The sequence below is a fragment of the Columba livia genome, chromosome 17 (assembly GCF_036013475.1).
Source record: "Columba livia isolate bColLiv1 breed racing homer chromosome 17, bColLiv1.pat.W.v2, whole genome shotgun sequence".
Lineage (NCBI taxonomy): Eukaryota > Metazoa > Chordata > Aves > Columbiformes > Columbidae > Columba > Columba livia.
The window spans coordinates 10,762,547-10,784,985 of NC_088618.1; the positions used below are offsets into that span (position 1 = coordinate 10,762,547).

At 49.7% G+C, this 22,439-nt stretch overlaps 1 long non-coding RNA gene across 5 annotated transcripts; it reads right to left on the reverse strand.

Moving 5' to 3' along the window:
- Positions 1–377: 377 nt before the first annotated feature.
- Positions 378–18,689, reverse strand: LOC110357211 (uncharacterized). 5 transcript variants are annotated; one of them, XR_010466804.1, is made up of 6 exons: positions 14,260–18,689; positions 12,042–12,167; positions 11,024–11,128; positions 5,952–10,918; positions 5,741–5,855; positions 378–5,186 (listed from the first exon to the last, which is right to left on the reverse strand). It is a non-coding gene; the product is annotated as an uncharacterized LOC110357211 (long non-coding RNA). The 5 variants fall into 5 exon arrangements; XR_010466806.1 differs by having other exon boundaries at positions 5,952–6,065; positions 10,754–10,918; positions 12,042–18,689; XR_010466807.1 differs by having other exon boundaries at positions 378–872; positions 12,042–18,689.
- Between the last annotated feature and the right edge of the window lie 3,750 nt (positions 18,690–22,439).

Consider the following 22,439-nt stretch of genomic DNA (forward strand, 5'->3'; position numbering starts at 1 on the left):
CCTTTTCCTAATATCCAACCTAAACCTCCCCCGGCACATCTTCCTGACATTCCCTCAGGTCATATCACTGGTTGCCAGAGAGAAATGATGCAGAGGCCTGGCAGCCAGCTGTAACCCGGCTTGCAGAACTGCCTCTCTCCAGGGACCTTTGGGACCTCGAGTCACACTGTCCCCCCAGGCCTGGCCAGCATTAATGCTCATGGGAAAACCTGCGGCAGCTCTGGGCTGTAAGAGGGGACCGGGGGCACTCAGGCATCGAGGGATAGCAGCAGCAGAACACAGTTCTGGCTTAGTAATGAGTTTTGCATTGTGCTGCATTAAATTATCTTTTACACTGCTACACTTCAGCTAATAGAAAATATAACCGACAAGCAGCAGCAGATAATTTCTTTATTTGGTAGCTGTCAAGGGAAAACAGACTCTTATTTCAGCCCCCCTGCTACTAACGTGAGGGCAGGTCTGCAGGTACACCAGGTGCCCTGGGAAGAAGGCTCAGCTGCGTTAGTCTGTCAGCAGCACCAGGACATCTGTCCTGGCTGGGTGGGAAGAAACAGCCCCTGCTCCTAATGCAGCTCCTAGCTGGTTAAGGAAAGATAATTCTATTTAAAGAGTCACAGCCTTTCTAACCTACCTGCCTTTGAAAGAAAAAAAGCACCCACCTAAATATATCTTACCAGAATTAGAGCTTTTAACCTGTTTGCCTCCTGCAGCCCATTGTCCGGCGCGCCAAGAGCTGTTTCTTTGGAAATGGTACGTTAGCTAATTGCTGTTTGAAGTCTTTCCTCCTACGGAGCAGAGCAGCAGCCCAGGAACAAGCGCTCTGCAAACAGGCTTTCCAAGGCATCGGCTGGCACAGGGCTGGATCCTGCTCTCTGCAGCAAAACACAAGGCAGAAGGGAGAGTAGCTGAACTTGCCCCGTCTCTCCCTTTCACTGGAAGGATTCCCTCAGGAGCAGAAGGAGATGCCCAGGGAGGAAGGGATCCATCCACCCCCAGACACAAGTGTTCACCCCGGCACAGGGCAGCAGAGGCAGCAGCTCCACTGCCAGGGCGCTGCCGTTCCCAGAGCAACCCCATCCCTCTGTGCTCCAGGGCTGGGGAGCCCCTGCCTGAAAACACATGCATCCACATGTGACAATGTGCTTGCAATTGGAGTGAAACCTCTGGATGGGCAATGCTAATTCAGATTTGTTCTGCCCTAGTCCTCAGCTGCAGTCTGGCCAGGCTTTCCAAGGGGGAAAGCCACCCGCCTTCCAGCTACACTTGTATGGAGACTATTTTTGGGCTCTTTGCTGGCACACAACACTGCTGTAAGCAATCACCTCTGAGGTTAATTACACTACATTCTTCAGCGAGGTCTCTGGAGGAGCAGGATTTCCTTTTCTCCACATTAAGCCCTTTTATTAACACTCCGATAGATCTCAACATCACGGTGCCCCCGCAACGCGACCCATCATTCTGCCGGCAATAACAGCGGGTCTATTGCAGGAGATTAGGGGTGAGCTACAGAGAATTGCAAACAGTCGAGAAAGCAATAAGAGCAGAACAAGTTTAGAAATTGTCAGCTATAGCAGCAACCCCAGAAGTCACGGCCGTGCTTGTGCCCACAGCAATCAGCCCAGTGCTGCCAGAGTATCACACGATATTAGAGTCACCCCCGCTCGCAGCATCTCTCTGCCTCATTCAGATGTCTCGGAGGTCTAAGAGGCACCATGAAAAAAAAAAGGACAGTGTTCTCAGTTTAATGCAACATGACTATTTGCTTGCAAAAATGACTTGGCTTCTCTGTCCCTGAACCTTGCAGGTGTTTGTTTAACAGCCTGCATAAATTGAGGCTAATCACAGCTCCGCCAGCTGCCGAGGAGTCCGAGAGCCAGGAGGACATGGCCTCGCTTATCTCGAGTGCAAGCTGAGAGAGCTGCTCCCGGGGGCCAGAGCTAATCTATTCAGCCCCAACACAAACAGCCGGTCTCTCGCTCCTGCAGCCTCACTGGGGAGAAGCGGAGGACAGGGTCTGAATGGGATTAGAGCGGAGGAGAGAGGCTGCTGCCAGGGATGCGCCTGGGGAAGGGTCTGCCTGCTCCCCCTGGGTCTGGCAGGGGAGCAAACGCGTCTCCAGCTGCTCGTCCTGTCTGATCTCCCAGCACAATGCAGACGGAGATGGGCACCAGACAGCAAAGCCAAGATGCTCCCCCCACCTTGATTCCATCTTGCGGTGACATGCCACAGGAGGGAAGGGACAGGGCATGGCACGAGGGGACCGAGCACCACTGATGAATAAACCATTCAGCTCTGGCTTTATGCACCCCAACACGCATGAGGACATGAATTATATATTTAACAAGCCAACAAAAGCAATTTATCTATTAAAGCATGTTTCCATTACAAACACAGGCTTCTCCAGTGCGGGAGGCAGTTTCCAGATAGCACCGTTCCCTGAAAGTGCAGGAGGTTTCCTGGCTCTACCGGCCTCACCGGCCTCCTTCATCCACAGCTCCTTGTCACCAGGCACAAGGAGGGGCCAGGACTCAGCAGCAGCAGGTACCGCTGGACACGGGTGGTTGTGTCTCACCTGGGAGCCCTGGCAGGACAGGACAGAGCAGCAGCCCTGGGGCAGCTCAGATCCCAACCAGCCAGAGCAACGGAGAACGGAGCTATCCATGCACCTTTCCCAGCAGACAGGGGAGAGGGTCTCCCTCATTTCCACCTCCTGTCAAACACAACGCAGAGGTCACCAGGTACCCTCCTTCCAGCCAACAGTCTGTCGGGACACAGCGCTGCACCTGAGGGCAAAGATGCAGCTCCAGCGCCCACCACCTACTTCTACTCCCTGGGACAAAGTGGAGTGCTTGGGGGACTCCGACACCTCCTGAAACCATCCCTGCGTTCCCACCACAGGCTGACAGCAGCCATAGCATCGTTTGCTCTATCTGTCTCCTGTTAGCCAGCACCTGCGGCACACACCAGCTCCTCTACACTGACCTGTGCCATCCTTCCCACAAACATCCATCCAGTGGTGACTGCTCATTTGCACACCAAGAAACATGGCCATTAGCCAGCACAATACAGCCTGCACACCTCAGTGAGCTCCATAGGGACCATTCCTATACATGAAACCTGCTCCCCATGTACCCATATGTCCAAAAGCAGGCCAACAAAAGCCACGGGCTCGCCTTCTTGGCATAGCAAGCACTAATGATTTCTGGGCAGTGTTGATAACTTCTGATCGTGCTGACATTCACAAAGACTAACCCCATAATAAGACCGTGGGCAGGTGGCTGTAAAACACTAATCACCCACTCAACCATTGCTTGTTAGCTGAGCCCAAACCTCCTGCCAGCCCAGTCCCCTGGGACGGGGCCTCACTGTGATGTGGGGGACGGCTCAGCACTGTTGGGAACCAGCCCCCTTGCTCCTCTCATTCATTCCAACCTTGTGCTTTCTTGTTATCGTAAGAGCCCAACTCCATTTCAGGTGATTATTACACACACAGCTTAAGCTGCTGAAGAACACAGTGGTTAGAGGTTTTAAAAGCAACCCTAACAGTGCAGGCACTTATTCCTGCAAAGTCCAAGTCTTCAGAGGAGCTTTTTCTTTAGCTGCCCATATTTAAAGCTCCTTTCCTTACCACTGTGTTAAGAAGCAGCAAAACTGTGGCCAGCAATGAGCCCTTTGACATGGAAAACTGCCCTTGTTGGAACTGGTAGCAGGACCCTCAGTTCCAGTTGGGAAACCAGGTCCTGCCTGGGGTTACAGCACTTTATGGGTGATTTCAGAGGGTCCTACAGCCCCAGAGCAGCTCTCAGGACTGGGAGATGTGACAGGGACCGTGAACAGGACATGACTGGGCTGAAAGCTGCGGGATCAGGGGAGGCTGGGACTGTGCAGAACAGGGATGGGTGAGAAGAGAGTGCTGAGTTGGTCCCTACCCCAGAAAGGATAAAAACCTCACCCAGCCATCTCCCAGGCTCTCTGCAAACAACCTTGCAGCTTGGGAGTGCCCTGCTCTCTGTTCATCCGCTAGACCCTGACATCCAACCCCATCTCCCCACCAACCCTTCTGCATCCACAGCTCTCGCTCTTCAGCCGTACGCATGGTCCAGGAGGAAGAACAAAAAACAGCACCCTTGGCTCCAAGTCCTCAGTCCCTGCTTCCAAGCAGCTGGGTGACCCTTCCTCACCGCACCTCGCCTGTTGAAGGGCAGCCCCGCTTCCCCGAGGCCTGGCAGGGTTATTGAGCTGTACTACTCGGCTCCAGAAGGCTTGGGCTGCTCCCTCCTCCATTTTCGCTTTATGGAAATGCATAATAAGATCTCAGTGCAAGCCAAGGAAATTGCGTGCCTTTATCTTGCCAGTGCATTCCCCAGGCTAACCGGGGAGAAGAACACAAGCAACAGCCAGAACGCAATTCTCCTGCAGGCAGCAGAGTTCAGCAGCAAAGAAGTCAGCAGCCTCCTCGCCCCTCAGCTTTCCATTTCATTTGCATTTCATTTTCTGGAGCTGCCCAGCTCAGCGCCTGAATATAAGCCCTGCAAAGGGCAGGAGATGCTCCAGGGCCAGATTCTTGCTCCACAGGTCAACTATGGTGAAAGACAGCATGTTCCCTGCAGTTCCTGCTCACCACATCACGGGGCATCGCCAAATGCATGAGGAAGAGGTCAGGCTTAAGAAACAAAACCAGAAGCCCCTCCAGCAGCATCCTGGCATGCTCAGCCTAGGAAGAAGCAGGTCACACTTCTCCATGGATACCTGGACCAGAGCAATAACTCTCTCCTCTCCCATTCAATAGGAACATCACAGCAGGCAGGCAGTGGTCCAAACTCACTGTTTTTAGAAGCAGGCAGTGGTCCAAACTCACTGTTTTTAGGAACCTGATAAGCCAGGACTCCCCACCACGAGCTCCCAGAAATTAGCTTTACTTTCCAAACAGCACGGAGCTCACTGCGGCATCAGAAGTTCTTCCTGCAAGATCCTCAATAACAAACGGCCCAGCAGCATGCCAGATGGCTAATAAATCCCGACTTCACACACCACCCGCTCCTGGGAGCGCTGAACACTTCCCATGCCTGCAAACAGGCATTATAGATCAAGCTCGGCTGGAGATGATGGCTGATGGCTAAATCCATTGTGTAGAACAATTGCTTCATTAGCCCGCTGAGCTGGCTACACCGTCAGGGAGACAGGGCCTGCCAGAAGATAAGACAGGGCTATTTTGCAATAATTTGTCTAAGTCTGCATGAAACGTCAGGGTTACAGCAGCTTCTCTAGAGCCAAACCAAGCCAAGAAGCTCACCACAGCTACTGCATTCCCAGCCCTTTGCTGGGGGAAGGGCAGCAGCTCTATTTTGCCGTTTTCAAGCGATCCTTGGGACGCGTGACAAGACAAAGCCAGCAGTTTGACTCTGGATGAGGTACTTCGATCAATCTCCAATTTATTTCCCCAAAGAACCACGTGGGAGGTTGCCCTAACAATGATGCTGCTCTAGATGGCAAGAAGCAATCCACTGGTGCTGTAGCCAGAAAACAGGAGAGCTTCCCCAACCCCAAAACAGAGGTGGCTGCTCCCTCCCACTGCACAACCCAGCCCTAGCAGCCCCAGGTTCTCAGAAACACAGATAAGATGGGATGTGGGACTGAGGCTGTTGAAATGGCCCCATCTCTGCCTGGACAGTCTTTGAGCACAGGGCTGGAGGGCAGCTCTGCCCCACAGCCCACCCCACAGCCCTGCCCCACAGCCCACCTCATCCAGGAGAAGCTGATGTCTCACAGGTAAACAGCACAGCATGCTCCAAAGGAATTCATCACAGGGCTTCACATGTCAGCAAAGCTCCAATACAGCATCTCCAAGCAACAGCCTATGCCAGAAAGAGAACAAAAAAATAGCCTTGAGCCATCACGCTGCAAAGATGCCACCTCTGGTGCTGGAAGCTTGAAGGACAAGCATGTGGTACCTCGTTTTCTCATGGCACCATTGATTTCCTGCAGATCTGCCTCCAGGTCCACACAGCAGCAGCTCATCCAACCTTGCAGCAGCACCGGTGCAGGATGGGGACACCTGTGTCACCCTGGGGGCAAACAAACAAAGAGAAGAGCACAGACAGCAAAAGGCATCGCAGGACAGTTGGGTTAATGCAGCCCTGGGGAGGGGACAGGCATTCCTGCTCCATGGTCTAGGACAAGGATGGCTTTGAGCAAAAACTAACGTGTCTGGGTCAGTCAGCTCCTCGATGGGCTCCTCGTATCCCCCGAGCCTGCCCTGCCTGCCTGGCAGCCACGTTCACCAGCTTTGAGCCTCTCAAATCCTGGGCTGGAAAGCAAACTACAGCAATTATCAGCACTTGCTGCTGTGAATGGGAACACTGTAAATAAATTACATCTCAGAAATTAATAAGTGTTGCCTAATTGAGGTTTATCATGCTAAATTCCTAAAAATTCTCACAAATGAACAGAAAAAGAAGAAGGAAAGACATTTTCTTGGCTGGAGAGCCCTAATCCAGGCCTAGCAGGAGGCAGGACACCTGAGGAGACACCTCTGCCTGTTACCAGGTCGTCCTGCTCCAACACCAGGATTTGCACATCCCGGGGCCAGACTAATTTCTCCTGCCAGCAGAGCAGCAGTATTGCAAATGGCTTTTAAATAACAAGCTAGCGCTTGAGTGCTTCTAAGCCAATGCACAACATGCATCAGGGATGGGAAATAAAATAAAATAGAATTAGTCAAGCCTGGGCCTTAGCACATGAGCCAGAGAAAACTTCAGCATTCAGCACTTGCAGAGGATGAAGCTCAGTGTCCCTGTCATCCTCCAGCATTTTGGTGTGTCCCACCACGGGAGAGAAGCAGGGATGGAGGTGCTTTGGTCACCTGGGAGCTCTTGGAGCCTGTGGTGTGTGGGGAAATCATTTTGCAGCCAAACTCCCACGGCATCCCAGGTTCCCAGCAGGCGCCTCCCCTGCCGCCGCGCTGGCAGCTCCTCCTGCCTGCAGGGCCTCTCGTGCCAAGTCTGGGCTCCATCCAGCCCCCGAGCAATCTGTCCCCATTGAGGGACAAACGTATTGTTCCTTGCCTGGAACAAGCGTAGAGTCCTGCCCAATGAGAAGCAAGTCTGAACGCATACTTCCATGTGATACTGATATTTTTATCTCCTTCAGATTACTCCCTTCTGCCTCCCAGACACCCCAGGGCTTCCAAAGGACTCCATCGCCCAGCCTGTTACTGGGAGATCAGGAGACAGGCAACTTGGACAAAAGCATTTTCCACATCTCCAGCTTGCTGGGGCTGTTGTCCCCTGTCCTCACCTGGTGTCGCTGGGTGCAGGCTGAGGGACAGGTGTCCCAGTTTGCTGTTGGTGGCATTGCTGTGGAGTTGGTGTCCTCCTCCTTGCTTCTCACACAAGCACCTTGAAGATTAAAGCAGTAATTCCCTCTTCATCTGCCCACATTGTTAGCACATCCAGGTGAGCAGACAGACACAGCCCCTGACACAGAGCACTCGTTTGACTCTCCACTAACTCCTGAGGGGCTGGTGTGTAGAAACCTCTAATGAATTTGACATAACTCTTCATACAGAGTTGTTCTACTATTTGATGCGAAGTTTAATTTGATTTCTCACTTGAATAGCTGAGACATCCTCGATACACTTCCTTCAGCTCCTTCCAGACAAATCTGCTGCATGCAATCAGCACAGGACTCACCTGCACCTCCCCTTCGCTCTGCTCTAACACCCCCCTGCACCTCCCAGGGCTGCAAAGCAACCCCGGCTTCAATCTTTGGAAAAGGCTTTCAGGTCATTCACCCTCCTAAAGGAGGAGGAAAGCTGAGGTTAAACAGCAGCAGCAATCGCCCCATGGTGATGAAGGAAGCAGAGGCCAAGGCAAGAGCTGCAGCCAATGCTCCCAGCTCAGGTCAGCAGCAGCAATCTCTGCAGGAGAGCAGCAGCAATCCGTTCTGCCTCAAGCTGCTCTGTTCCTCCACAGAAGCAGCTGCGTTTCAGCCTACATCAGCAATACAGCACCTGAAGAACAGCAGAGTACAATGCTTTGAAAACAGGGAGCAAACATGGCGATTGCTAGGAAAAGATGGGAAGCACAGGTGGAAATGTGGTGTGGAAGGTGTTCATGTTTTTCTGACATCTCTGGCCAGGACATACTGCAACTTCAGGAAAAACAAACGAAAAACAAGTCCACGAAGCCTGGGGACACGGAGCAGCTGAGGCAGGTTCATTGTTGAGGCAGGAGGAAGACCCAGAGCTTCCCCCAAAGCCCCTGTAGCACCGCCAGACACAGGCAAAGGTCTCGCCTGGGACCTGAGAGCCCCCATGGGCTCTGTCTGGTTCAAAACCCACCCGTGAGACACACGAACAACATTGGCTTGACTGAATCTGTTCCCTTCCCAAAGCTCTGAAGCACAAGAGCTGATTTAAAAGTCTGAAAGCAAACTGTCGGGGAGCAAGAGATGGATTTTCAGGCATTAAAGTCCCAGACCAAGGAGCAAACAGACACCTTTGATTGAGAAATCAATGCTTGGGTTTTATAGTGTTTCACACCAAGCAGCAGCAGAGCCCTGTGTGCACCTTGTCCCTGCAGGGCAGGGAAGGAGAAACCACCAAAAAAGCAGAGAAACGAGACACTCTGATGCTTCCCATATCTTAGCAAAGCCAGAAATGGCTTTGGGGACCTGGAGTCCATAGGGCATGATGTTTTCAAACAAAATCCCTCAGATAATAGACAGGAAAAGGGTGCACCCCATGGGGTACCACACCACATCAGAAGGGGCCGCCAGCAATGTGCATCCCTTCCCATCAGCTGCAGTGAGGGTGGGGACCCGCTGGCAGGTGAAAAAAGCTTAGCCTAAAAAGGGAGAAAAACAAAACACAACCAAATGTAATCCAAAGGCTGGGACTAATGAAGAAGGAAGGAGCAAATCACTTAGGGAAGAGGAGGAAAAGCCCTGCACCAGACACGGGTGTTCCAAGCAAGAGACACGCTGACAAATTAGAACAGACCACGAGGACCCCTGATATTTTGTAAAGCCCTTGCTTTCTCTCAGCTTTCTTCTTCTCCTTTGTATGTTGAAAATTCATCTTCAAAAGCAATCACAATGCTCCCAGAGGGAAAAATACCCAAGCACAAGGCAGCCTTCCCTTTAGGCAATGTGAATCTGTATTACCCAAGTAAAAAAAGGCTTTCATCTCAAAAATAATTCATTTCCAGAGCACTTGACCCAAAAGGAAACCTCCTTTATGTCTATAAAAGTCACTTTCTCTACCAAAACTCCGTGGCCTCAGAAGGGAGATGTCAGGAGCTTTCTGTGCTCACTGATGCATGGGGCGCTGCTGTAAAGTGGGTACAACAGCGTTTTGTCTGCTCCAGACCTGCCATCCCCGGTCCTTGTACAGCAGCACCAGGTGAGATGCTCAGAGGCGATTCCTAAGTCTTCCCAGGTGGTTGCAGGCTGTTTCAAGCTGGGCTGATTTCTGTGTGCCTTTGGCAGCATTTTGTGTGGTTTGAAGCTCTCCATTTCCTTCAGCTGACAATCCCCCCAGTCCGCCCTTTCTGTACACCCCAAGGCCTCGAAAAATCTTTCAGGAAAATAACTTCCAAAGCTCTGGGAGATGAAAAGTTCCTACTAGACTAAATTTTAGGAGAGCGTGGGATGTACGGAGAAGAAAGCTTAAGCTAGACAAACTGTAGTGGAAAAATGGATCTATTAAAGCAGTGGGTGCTATCAGGGAAGTGAGCAATTCCCTGCAAGCCATCATAGCCAGATGCATTTCTGCTAGAGCAGATCTGTCTTGACTTCTCTGCAGCTTTCCCCGCTACCTGCCTGGCTCTGGCAGCTCGACAGCTCTGATGATGCCATTCACTTTATTGACCTATTAGCTGCCACCTGCTTGGGACGCAGCCACCGCAGATTTGCCATTGTTTAAGCAGCGGCAGCAAACATAAAACCCTAAATAAATTTTCAGAGGCTGTGGAGCAGCATAATTAATCACAGGGTCTTTCACGAGGCTGTGGCAGGAGCGGGGAGGCAGGTGGGGACATCAAGGTCCCCTTCTGCTGCCAGGGGGACACAGGAGCGGAGTATTCAGAGGCTAGAGATGCAGTCGAGGTTGAACTCCATCTCACTGACCTGAAACACAACGGTGCTTTGTTTGGGCACGTCCTTGGTCAGCAAACAAGCAGCACTCGCAGCCAGTGTTTGCAGAGGTGTAAGCAGATAAGAGCACTCCTGGTCTGCTCCCCGCGATGCTGAACTGGCATCTTCCTCTTTCCCACATTTCAACCAAATCTGGCCCAGAGCCACGAACCCAGAGCAAGAGCAGAAAAGAGACGTCAAAGGAAGAGACAGAAGGAAAAAAAAAAAGCTTTAAACGCCTTGAACTGGTTCCTTCCAGCTCCTCTCTTGGCAAATCCATCCGGGAGAAAGCAGCTCTGCGGGTGTCCATCATCTCAGTGCACCCGCTCAGGATGCTGGTTCCTGCTGCCACCCAGCAGCTGAATTCCTGCACAAAGGCACGCCAAGAAGCCTGCCGACTGCTTAGGATAAAAACAGGCCCCATATTGTACTGAGTTTAGGACACAGCACATGTCTATGCCAGCATGCCTTGTTGCCTGCAGCAAGGCTCTCCTCCCTGACAGCCTGGCCCTAGGTTCTTCAGCAGAAGCAAAAGGAATAGCTCCGCTCTGGGAGAAACCTCATACCATGACCACTGCAGAAAGTCATTGGGGGACTCTTGGGGACAGGTTGGGCTTACCAGGATACCAGGAACAGCAAGTTAGGAGCCAGCAGGACTTCTCCAGAGGAAGCCGACTGGTGTCTTGGCTAAGCCCTCTGCTCCTCCTGTCTTGTGTCGTCCCTGACTTGGGGACAGCGGTGGATGTGAAGGTGACCTCCTGCTTCAGAGAAACACTGCCCTCACCTGCAGAGACAAGAACTAAGTTCATGTTTCCTGCCCTTGAACAGGAGACAAGCGAGATTAAACACAAGTCCCAAAGGCTGCGGTGGAGTTGAAGTGCCAGCTCACCCGAGACGTGCCTCTTCCTCCCTGCTGTCCCCCATCACCAGCATCCCTCCTGCTCCGACCGGCTGCTGCCTCTGAGCAACACTGAAGCACTGCAGAGCAGAAGCTCTACTCAGAAAATAAAATAAGAATATATTTTAGTCTTTGAGACATGCTTTTAATATTTCATCTTTCTTTTCCTGACAGAAGAAAGTAAATTCCTCCTGCCAACTGGGCTGCAATCCAAGCACCACATCTCCAGCTTAGCCAGCCCCCGGGGCTGATGGCAACTGCAAGGCCCATGTCCCCTCCGCACAGCCCTTCTGCTCCTTATCCCTCAGCAGTGGCCACAGAGCCAGCAGCAGGTGGGGACAAGGCACCGAGGGGCTGGGCAGGCTGCTGAGGAACACCCACATTCAAAACAGACCCACGATACTGCAGAGGAGCCCTGCACTGGGTCCACCTCGATGGACCCACTCTTGGGGAAGAACTTCTCTGGGGAGGTGACAGGTCAGCAGCCACCACGTCACGCTGAGCAGCATCTGTCCATCTCTGCCACCGAGCTCTGTCTCAAAGCCAGCCGCCATCCCACTCGTACACAAACTATCCATCAAGCATCGTCTCTGTCAAGCCAGTTTTTATTTTAAATTTAATGCCTCTAAAGTATTTTGGCTTTAAATTATTCCACAGACTCGCTGGGTTCAGCAGCGCTTCCCCGTCTAGACAGAACAATCTTGTTGTCAGCGAAACAGATTCGCCCTGACGTCCCCGTGGCGCACAGTGATGCGGTTGCTATTTTGGAGAAAGGAAAAAGAGCTAAAAAGCTCTTTCTCTTGCAGTTTTGAAACGTGATTCCTGTCCATTCAACTTCAAACAAACACCTCATAAATAATCCTGTCGTGTTTGATTCCATCGCACTCTCTGTTAGGAAGCTGTTTGGATGGAGAAGGGGGAATAGCTCGGCATCCATGGGACCCCAGTGCCGGCTGCTCTCCTGGAAGGGAGGGATTCCCTCCTCTCCTGCTCTGGCTTTTAAACTCACCTGGCTTTTAAACCCGCTGGCAGACCAAGGACTGGAGCAGGGTGACCTCCTGGTGCCCCTCGGTGACATTGAGATCCCTGTGCCCAAGCACAGACCTGACCGATCCTCCATGGCCACAGGATGAGCCTTGGATGAGTGGCAGGGAGGTGCAGGAGAGACATCAGTATCTTGAGAGAGACATCAAACCAAAGCAAAATACATCTGGCATAGCAGCTTTGCCCTCAGGTCTCTGCCAGCGTGCGAGAGACTACAAACAGCTCCTTTATAATTAAACAAGTGCTTCTCCTCTGAAAAACCTGCACAAAGGTAAAGCAGAGCGAGCGCTTGGCAGCACTACGTGTCTCCTCAGCCCTGCGGTACTCAGAGAGGGAAAACAGCCTGATCAAACAAAAAAACATCATTCCCCTTTTGCTCTGTCAGTGACAGATCCTTGATGTCTGCAGTCAGAAGTGACAAATACCAGTTGGGGAGCTTTTCATCTCCTCTCCCGATAACGCGGCCACCTGCCTGTCCAACCCGCAGCACGGCAGCAGGGAGGTGATATCTGCTCTTGTGAGGCATCCCCAGCACAGGCATCAGCCCGAGGAACGCACAGCCCCCCAAAACCAAACCCGCACACCATCACACAGGAACAGCAGGGCCAGCACAGCACACTGAAGGTCAAGAGCTCAGCCCTGAGGGTGCCTGTGGGAGGTGGGGATGGAGAGGAGTCTGAGTGCCCCAACAGGCACATCCACCTTCTTTACTCAATAGTTTTATTTTACCAGCTCATTAATTCAGGGAGAAGGTTTTGCCCCAGGTCTGGGGGACCAGCAATCTCTCCTTTGATCAAACCTGTACCTTGACCATCTGCTCTCCTTTGATGGAGAACTGAGACAGGCTTCTGGGAAGGCACCTTCTCTCCTCAACCTCTCAACCTGCACAAGCCCTGTTGATGCCCAATAAATGAATTAAAAAAATGAAAGGAAATAATTATATAAATAGAAGCTGCACAGTAAATGGAGTTACAGCACCAGCAGTGGTTACTGTCCTCCTGGGATGGAGAGCGCTAATGCACAGGCTGAAGTAGGGATGGGGGAGCCAAATGCTGAAAAATGATGCTGCAACGCCTCATTATCACATCCTTAATAGCCCTGAAACTGCCAGGAGGGGCTCTGTCGTTCCTCCTCCCCCTGGGTGGCAGGGAGCCCTTCCCGTCTGTCTCACCAGGGCTCCTGGCCAGCCAAGCAGACAGGGCACCTCCACAGTGGAGCCAGCGTCCCTGCGAGGGACCGCAGAGGAGCCACCACGCTGGCCCGGCTCATCTGCTCCACATCAAGCGACTCCAGGAGGAGACATTGGCACGAGGAATCCAGATTTCACCCCTACACCCTGCTACTGGCTCCCCCAATGAGAAGCAGGCTGTGCCTCAGTTTCCCCACCTATATGAAAGAGGCGTAATGTCTCCCACCCACCTCAGTAAAGATCTTTTACTTTTCATTTGTGCACTCACAGAGATTCCCTTGTGCATTTCGGGGACTTTTCAGTCAGTTCAGAGGTGCTGACAGCAACCCGGGCTCGACAGCGCAGCTCTGCTCAGGTGTATTGCCAAACATAAGTCAATGCACCATCCTGGATGTCCCGACGATCTCTGCAGTGGGAGAGGGGACTGGACGCCCCCTCCCCAGGCCAGGTCTCCTCCAACAGACACACAGCAGCTCAGTTCTCCATAGATGAAGATGCTCAAGATACAGGTTCAAACAAAGGAGCAGTAGCTGGTTCCCCAGACCTGGGGCAAAACCTTCTCACTGAATTAATGAGCAGGTAAAATACTATTATTGAGTAGTCAAGGAGCCACAGGGACATTTAGCTACCAGGGAGCTGGTGCTTCCACTTTTCATGACACCTGCACTGAAACGACTTGATGACTCCCATGAAACTCCAAACCAAGAAGCTTTTCAGAACTACTGAGCTGCCTTTTTAAGAGGCAGGGGACGTGCGCACCTAATCCAGTCTTAAAACTAATGATTTAATTTACCTTAGGAGAAGCAAGCCAGCATAAATTAACATCTCCCAGTAGTATAACAGAAGCATGTTTTATCTGGAGATTATGTTGATTAAATCATCAAGGCCCTTTCTACCTCAGTATGATGGGGAAAGAAAAACAACAACAAAACCCAACAAATTCTAAAAATATAGATACAGACTTCTAAACCACAGGAGGGAATGGGACATTCACCTCTGCTCCAGCTGGTGTGGTGCTAAGAGGAAAAATGAAGCCACATGTTCAGAATGGAAGAGATGCCAGGAGATGGAGGCTGGAGGAGCTCAGCACAGGAGTCACGCTTATGGGGTTTCACTCTGCAAATGTAACTGAAGAAATTAGATCTGACTTCTCAAGGCTATAAATTTGCTTGTAGGATACGAGCCACCGAGGCCATTAGTCACACCAGCTGCAAATTCGAAGTGGTTTAGATCCACCATGCAGGGAGATGATGCCTTTGCAGAGGGGGAAACACACAAGCCCATTTAAAACACCTCATTTCTCCTTGTTCCTACCTCTTCTGCCCTACACTGAAAAGAAGGAATAAACCACCCACCTTGATGAATCAACAACTCCTACCTTGACTTTTTCCAGCAGAGTTCTCACCTGCCAAGGGTGGTTTTTCAAACAGAGCCCGTTCCTGCGAGTCTCAGCTGCACAGGCTCTCCTGCAGCTTTCTGCCAGGTAATCATCACGCTCGGGCACTCCACATTTAATGGCTTTGTCTGCTGGGATTGCTGTGGAGAGCCCCGGAGCCCTTGGGCAGGGCACTTCACAACACGCCACCTTGTATTGAACGCCAATTCAAAACCACAGCGGTTCAAAAGCTTCCCTGGAGAATGACAAAGAATCTTTGTTAAGCTTGTGGCAGGAGAGGTCCAAGGAAAAATACATATATATCTATATATCCCTGCAACAACACAAAGCTCCATCTGAGAAAGCAAACTCTAAAGACTGTACTGACCCTGACACCAACAAGAGGTCTCCAGCAAAGCAATCGGTATTTATAAGGCCAAACCTCAAGCCGAGCAACATCGGCTCACCCTCCTATCCCGCTGTTACACAACTTGGCGTCAGTGTTCATGAAATAACCACCTTCCTTCACAAAATCCACCTAACAGAGGTAGTTTTTAGTTGTTTATTGGAAAGTCAGGGCGAGCAGCAAACTTCTGCCGGCAGTGCTGAGCGGGGGCTGCAGCAAACACCGGCCCTGCCTCAGTTTCCCCATAAATGGAATTATTACTCCACCATGGTAAAAGTGTGGGAGCCTTCAGAAGAGAAACAGCATTATCTGGAAAATTATTTTAATACCAAAATGAAGTTATCAAGAGGAACTCCATGCCCATGCCCTTTCTGCTCATGCAGAAAACACATCTGCGTTCAAATACGCTGCACCTGCAAGGAAAATAAGGGATGTGTGGTGTACAGGAACCAGTTTGGGGCTCTGCAAGGAGGCATTTTCCCAGCGAGGGTTTTTCTCAGAGAAGAGGGACAGTGTGTGCTGACCAGCAGCCTTAACAACAACAATTTCCGTGGTCCTGTAACCCTGCGGGATGATTCACAAAGCAGAGAACACTTGTGCTTCTTCCCTTGAACACCTTTCAAATTAAAACTCAGACCCAAGTCCCATTCTCACCTAGGAGCAAGCCACCTAGACTTACCACATAAAACTGACTTCCCTAAAATGATTCAGGCGGAAGAATGTGATTTTGGAATGATTTTTCACAGCCTTCTGATGTCATTTCACAGTAGGAATAACCTGTTCTGAGCCTCTCCCTCTGCAAGTGTCTCTGCCTTCCCAGCTGTGAGCAGCATCTCCCTTCTGGGCTTTGTAGCTCTTTGGATTCATTAACAGGGCCCCCAAATGCTGAGGACTTCATTACTTCTAAACGAAACATCCTCACACGCTAATGCCACTTTTCTTCTGCGAGACCCTTGCTCCAGACAAGCCTGACATTTTGACAGCATTTTCACATTCATTTTCCCCAAGCAAATATACCATTACGCCAAGTTTTATTTTTACGATGGCTAGAAAAATCTTTCCCTCTAGGTAAAAATTAGACAAACGTCTATACGCTGCGTGGAATTGCATGTCAAGCCACTCAATAAGACCACCTTATCTGCCAGGAACAAGCCTGACAAATCCTTGGTACAGATACCTTTTCTCCCCTCACTTTAAATTGTACACAGAGTCCTCCAACTCTAGAGGAAGGGAGAGGTTTCCACCCATCAACCGTCCCCATCCTGCCAGCACCACGTCTGCTCGTGCTCTGCCCTCCCTGCTGAGACAGCTGCCTTTGGAGAGGAGGATTTTGAGAATGTGTAGAGAGAAAAGCCTTACAAAAAGACACAGGGGTTGCTTTACTTCTACCCTCAGAGCCAGGGAGCGAGTTCCACCTTGGAGGGACAGATCCTCCTTTTCCAGGGGGCTCAGGTCCTCTTTGAGCATCCTTACAGACACCATCCTTCCATACTCAACCTCCCGTATGAGCAAATGATTAGTTATCCCCAGCGAGTCACCATCTGTCAGCTGATCACAGACAGATCTGATTAACAGCCCAGTTCTCCACCTACTGCAAAGGAAACCATGCTCCCTTCCAATGGTTTATGCTCACACATTTGTACTGCAGGTTTGCAACCAGCTTCTCACAGTCAACTACCAAACATAGCTGATTAGCAGCTACTCGTTACCCCAAAATCAGAGCTGGCCCCCTGCTCTGGGCTGAGCCTCAGCCTGTCCAGCGGGATGGAGACACAAGGGGAACACGGGAGGAGAGATCGTGTGCTGAGAGGTGTGGAGAAAGTCCTGACACCACTGAAACCCTAGAGGAAAACTTCAAGGAAGGTTAAGTTGCCTTAAAATCCGGAGTATAAGCTAAGCTAATGAAGGAGAAAGGCATTTCTAGCTGAATGACAGACACAGCTCTCAGTTTTTGGCAGATCATTGCCCTCCTGTGCCTCAGCTTCCCCAGCTGAGTAATCAAGTACATTCTCATTTACTCCTCTCTGTAGAAACCTTTGAGATTTGCATATCAAAACCAGTACAGGGGTAAAATCTCCACCAGGACAGGCAGCAGCAGGCGCTGGATGCCCTTCACAGCGCTGGCCATGCGGGGAAGCAGGATGCTCTCGCACCGATGCCGGCATCTCCCCCTCGCTCTGCTCAGCATCAGGCAAGATTGACACAGCAAAAGGAGACAGAGGAGAAAAACATTTCTCTGGAACATTATTGGGCCACTTTTCGGTGGATTGACATAAGAGAGTTCGTTTGTAAATACGTCAAGGGCATGTCGGTGTGAAATTGGAAGAAAGCGGAAGGCAGCACTGCGAGCAAAGTCCCTGGGGTGAGGAGATGAAATGCGGGGTTCACCCAGCGAGGGCAGAGCCACAGACCTGCCGGAGAACACCAAACCCCAGCGCTCACCGCCTGCATCCACCCAGCAATGGAAACCCTTGGCACCAATGCAAACAGCTCTGCGGTTACTCACTTGCACGCTGTCACGGGCTCCCCAAAACCCCCACCGCAGCGTGCGGCACCACGGGGCTGAGCTGCAGCCTCTCAGCCCCTCGGGACGGGACGCCTTGTGGTGTCGGTGTCACGGGGGATGCTCTGCTCCCAACACCACCGGCAGCCCGGTCACCGCACCAGACAGCAACTGGGGCAAAAACGTCATCCAGGAGACTGAGGTCTTCCCCACAACAACTGAAGAGGCTCGTTAAAGCAGTTAACAGCGCAGGAGCAGCACCAGCCTGTTTCTTTTCTAACAAGGTCCCAAAAGATTTGAGCATTTAGCTCAAGAGGCACCTCAAGAGCCCAACCAAGTGAGCCCGGTCAGGAGCTGGAGAGGGCAGCTCCTCCCAAAACCACGGTGACAACGTCGCTCTTGGAAGAGGAGCGAGGTTTTCCCCAAGCTCTGCTGATGCCAGCGGGGTTGAGCACCCAGCAAGCGGGCAGGTGTGCACAACCTCACCATCGTCCACAGCACCCTACAAACCTGCTTCATAAAGAACTCGGGGTAAGCAGGACAAGAGCTAAACAAGCACTTTCAGGTAACAATAACTGCATTTTTGTGATTCTCTCGGCAGCCCCTTAGCGCTCCCAGCTCACTGGAGCCGATGCTGCAGCAAGGCAGGAGCGACAGACGGGGCACGGGACCAGGAGACATCCCTGGTCACCAGATGCAACACCATGTTCTTCATCTGAGACACTGTGCCAATTCAACAAGGTATTTGGCAATATAAAGATGCAGAAACAGTGAAAACACTCACTAAATTAGGGGAAAAAAGGAAAAGGAATGTAGCAATTCCCCAGGATTTAGGAAAACACACAACAACAATATTGAAATATGGTGTTGTAGCAAAGCACAGCCGGCTGAAAGAGCAAGAAGACAACTGACTGCTTCTTCTGGGCTTGTGTCTCTGCTGGGGTGACCAGCCATACCCATTAATTAGATCCCCATTACACAGGTAGGAAACACACCCAGCAGGAGCACCTCACTGCTCTGTCATTCAGCCCAGGAACACGACACATCCGACGAGCTGCGGCACAGTCGGGATGGAGAAGCTGCCAGGAGAGGCTCAGAGGCTCTGCAGATCAACACCGTTAGTTACACCAGAGGTAACGGGGCCGGCACGCCGGGGAAGGCTGCAGCCGGGATTCACGGCTCTTCTCACCCGTTACAAGGTGAGTTCACTGACGTGTTCCCAAGGTCTGTAGCAGACAACAGCCCCACACAGATGACACTGTGACAAGCCAGTCCCCAACACGTGCTGCTGCATCCTTCACACTCCCTACGGACCTCAAGTACTTCAGAGGAAACCGAGCGAGGTGCCAAGCCTTGCCGAACACCCCAGAACTCCTCAGTACGCCAGCATTGGTCATTCCCTAAATAACTGTTCAACAACCCGTATTCCTGCAAGCTCCATCTCCCTTGCACAAACACGCCATGGCAGCAAACGTAAAACCCTAAATAAAGCAGAAACAAACCAATAATTAAGTTTTTAGGGAAGAATGAGACCACCAGGCTGGGCCGGTAACTCTCCTGCCAGCTTCACCATGCTATGGCTCTTCCCTGAACTGCTGAACTTTACACTTGGTACAAAATGAGCCCTAAATCGATACTTTAGTGCTGAAATTCTCTTACCGGGCACAGATCCCGGGTTCCCAAGCGTGAAGCTCTTCTGCCATATCTCATGGTCTTCAGGACAGTCTGAAACCAGAGTTCAGCAATTCCTGACTCGAATGGATACGTTTTTACTAGCACAGAAATCCTTTCCATCAGAACATTTGCCTTCTGCATTTATACTGATTTTGTGCAAGTATATGACATGATTTAGTATCATTAGTACTCACATTTTTTCCCCATAGCCAATGCCTTATGATGCCCGAGATTTGCAAAACTGCTTCCTAACCACACCAGAAAAAAAAAAAATATTCATGGAACTATTATGTATCGTTACTAAAATTTACTTAATGGGGAAGAGGATATTTCTTTCCCAGAATGAATAATTACTCAGTGTTCTGACATGAGCAGCCACTACCTTCAATTATTTGTTTCAACAGCAACTAATTGTATAGGAGGTATCCATAAATTCTCTGAAAAAACAAAAAGGAAAAATAAAGGGGAAAAACCCCCCACAACCACCACCATAACAACAGAAAACCCGCCAAACCCAAAACTCCACCTACCTTTTCGTTTAATGACACGAGCAGCCTGTTCACTCCAACACCTTCAGTCACCGATTCCAAACAGGATTTGAACCATTGAACACAAACCTCAACTTCCGACACTGATTTTAACCTTGATTTGCATTTGTATTTATTTCCTTTAAAGACAATTAGCTGGGATAGCCATTAAATAGCAGAGATCTGCAGGCAATCATCACTGTCAAAAGAATCCTAACTCAATAAGGAACATTAATAAAGTTAAATGAAAACTGTACATTTCATCACTGTTCATTCTTTTCCCCTCTCAAGATCGGGGGCAGAACACGTGGATGCAAATTAGAACTAAATTACAAACGACAAAGCTACCTTACCCATACAGGACAGCTGAGAGGTTTCAAATTTAAGACGGATTAAATAAATCAGGAGCTGTTTCCAGCGAGTTCGATCTCATGATTGCAAGGCCCTATAAAATGACCCACTTTGCTCTAAGTGTTGCTACTTTAGATCCAAAGGCTTCAGTAACTCCCCCATATTGCAGTTCAGCATCTTGTCTGTATGGAGTTTAGACACCCATCCTGGTTATATATAAATCATTTAAAACATTTTGCACTTGTGTCTTTTTTTCACTTAAAAGGGTATAAGGCTGCTGAGCTACTCTCCCCCTCCACCTGTTTCTGAACCCCTCAATAAAAAACCCCAAACACAAAAGCAAAACCCAACCAAAACAACAACAAAACCACCCCAGAAAAACTTGCGTGGTTCTGCTTGGGCTTTTCTTGCTCTTGGTGAAGTAATACAAACCTAAAGAGCTCTTTATGCGTATTTATTAACTGAAATCACTAAAACCTTACAGAAAAGCATTCTCGCATAAAAAGGAGGAATTTAAGTACCAGCATTCACTCCATTGTAAAGAGATACATATTTAACGTATTACAGGAGATATTTTGGCATCCCAAAAGTTTGAGCTGATGTTAAATTCAGCATCAACATTAAAATAGTGGAATTCTTTCGCTGTATGAAATGCGACAAAGGGTTTCCAATAAGTCATAGAAAAATGGAAACACTTATTCTTTTGTTTTCTAAATACTTCAAATTATAGTAAATTTTTAGTGTTAGAATTGGACAGACTAGAACTGCCGACAGCAAACCTTCAACATCCATTCCCATTTTTATAATTGTTTCACATTTGCTATTTGCTTCTGTGGAAAAAGGACCCAAAAGGTGTTTTAATTTTCCTTTTTCTGAAAGAAGAACCTCAGTTATTCACAAGGGTCACAGCAATTTCTTGCTCTTACAGGCTTTATTTTTGTAAGTTCCCCAGAAACGCACAAAAACTTGCCAACAATCAAGACTGGTGTCGTTAAATCACTTTGTCTCTTCACAAAACTCCAGACAAAGCACGAGCTAAAAAGATAATTTCCTTTATTAGCATTCGCCCCAGGAAAAAGCCTCTTCTGAAACCTTCTGGGGAGTCTGATGTTAAATCCCACCCATCTGCACAGGCAATGGCTGCTGGGGGAATCCTATTTTGCACTTGATCAACATCAGTTCATTTCTCAGGGAAATAAAAAACCTGCTTAATGCGAGTCAACAGCCAACTACAATTTAACCCTCAATAAGTCTGGGTTTGGCAGAAGGTTCAACCTTCTTTAAAATTACTACAACCAGGAGTTAAAACCATTTCTTAAATTTACTTTAAATGCTGTCCACAAGGAGGATTAAATCTTTTCCTAAGTGTAGCAAAGCCATTTCTGTTCACCGAGGGTCTGAGTTCTTCAAAAGACTGATGTTAGCCAGGCAAACAGCAGACAGAAAAGCCAATTTTCTCTCAGCATTTAAGCACGACCTTGTCCATCTCCTTGAGTAACTTGTCTCTCTTTTTCCAACCAGCGGCAGGAAATCTTCATCTCCACAGCTGATGTCTATACTGTTGATCTCCACATCCCTCATTCTCCCCACAACACATTTTGAGCACCCTTCTAGGATTAAAAAATGTCCCGCAGATCTACTTTTTATGGTGATCAGCTAAGGCAAGACACTTTCATTTCATTAAAAAGAAGATGAAGTAGCCTTAAAATAAAATACCTTTGATGCAGCATTTCAATGGCTACACACCCGCACTCAAGACTGTCAAAAGCAGAAATTATGGTTAAAATGTTGATTTGGAGGCACTGGGGAAACTGGGAACGGGCCAGGAACTGAGAGAATGGAGTTGTACAAACCTCACGCATCCTTCTAGATCTGAGATCAGCATGAAAGAGCTTGGGATGAAGCTTTGACACCTTCCGCGCTGAAGAGCTGCCCTCGTTCAGGACCGGTTTATAGAACCCATCTCCCCAGTGAATCCCACAGCACCCTGACTGCTCACTGTCCTCCCTCCTCCTTAGCTTGTTTTCTCCCCAAATTCTCTTCAAATTCTGATTAAGGTGTGAACTAGAAACATGTGTCCCATCCCACACCCGTCCAACACCTGCCATCTAAGACCAGGCTTGAGAGCAGCTATTCTGTCCCGCCAAGGAACAGGGATGGTGAGCAGATGTTCTTCATTCAGATGAAGATGAGGTGATGAAGGTACAGAATTAAGCTTACACGACATGCACCTTCCACACTTCTAATACCTTTCAAGTTACCCTAAACCAGACAATATCTAAGCAGGTTGACAACATATCTCCCCAAAACTGAACCAAAGTTCCCAGCTATTTCCACA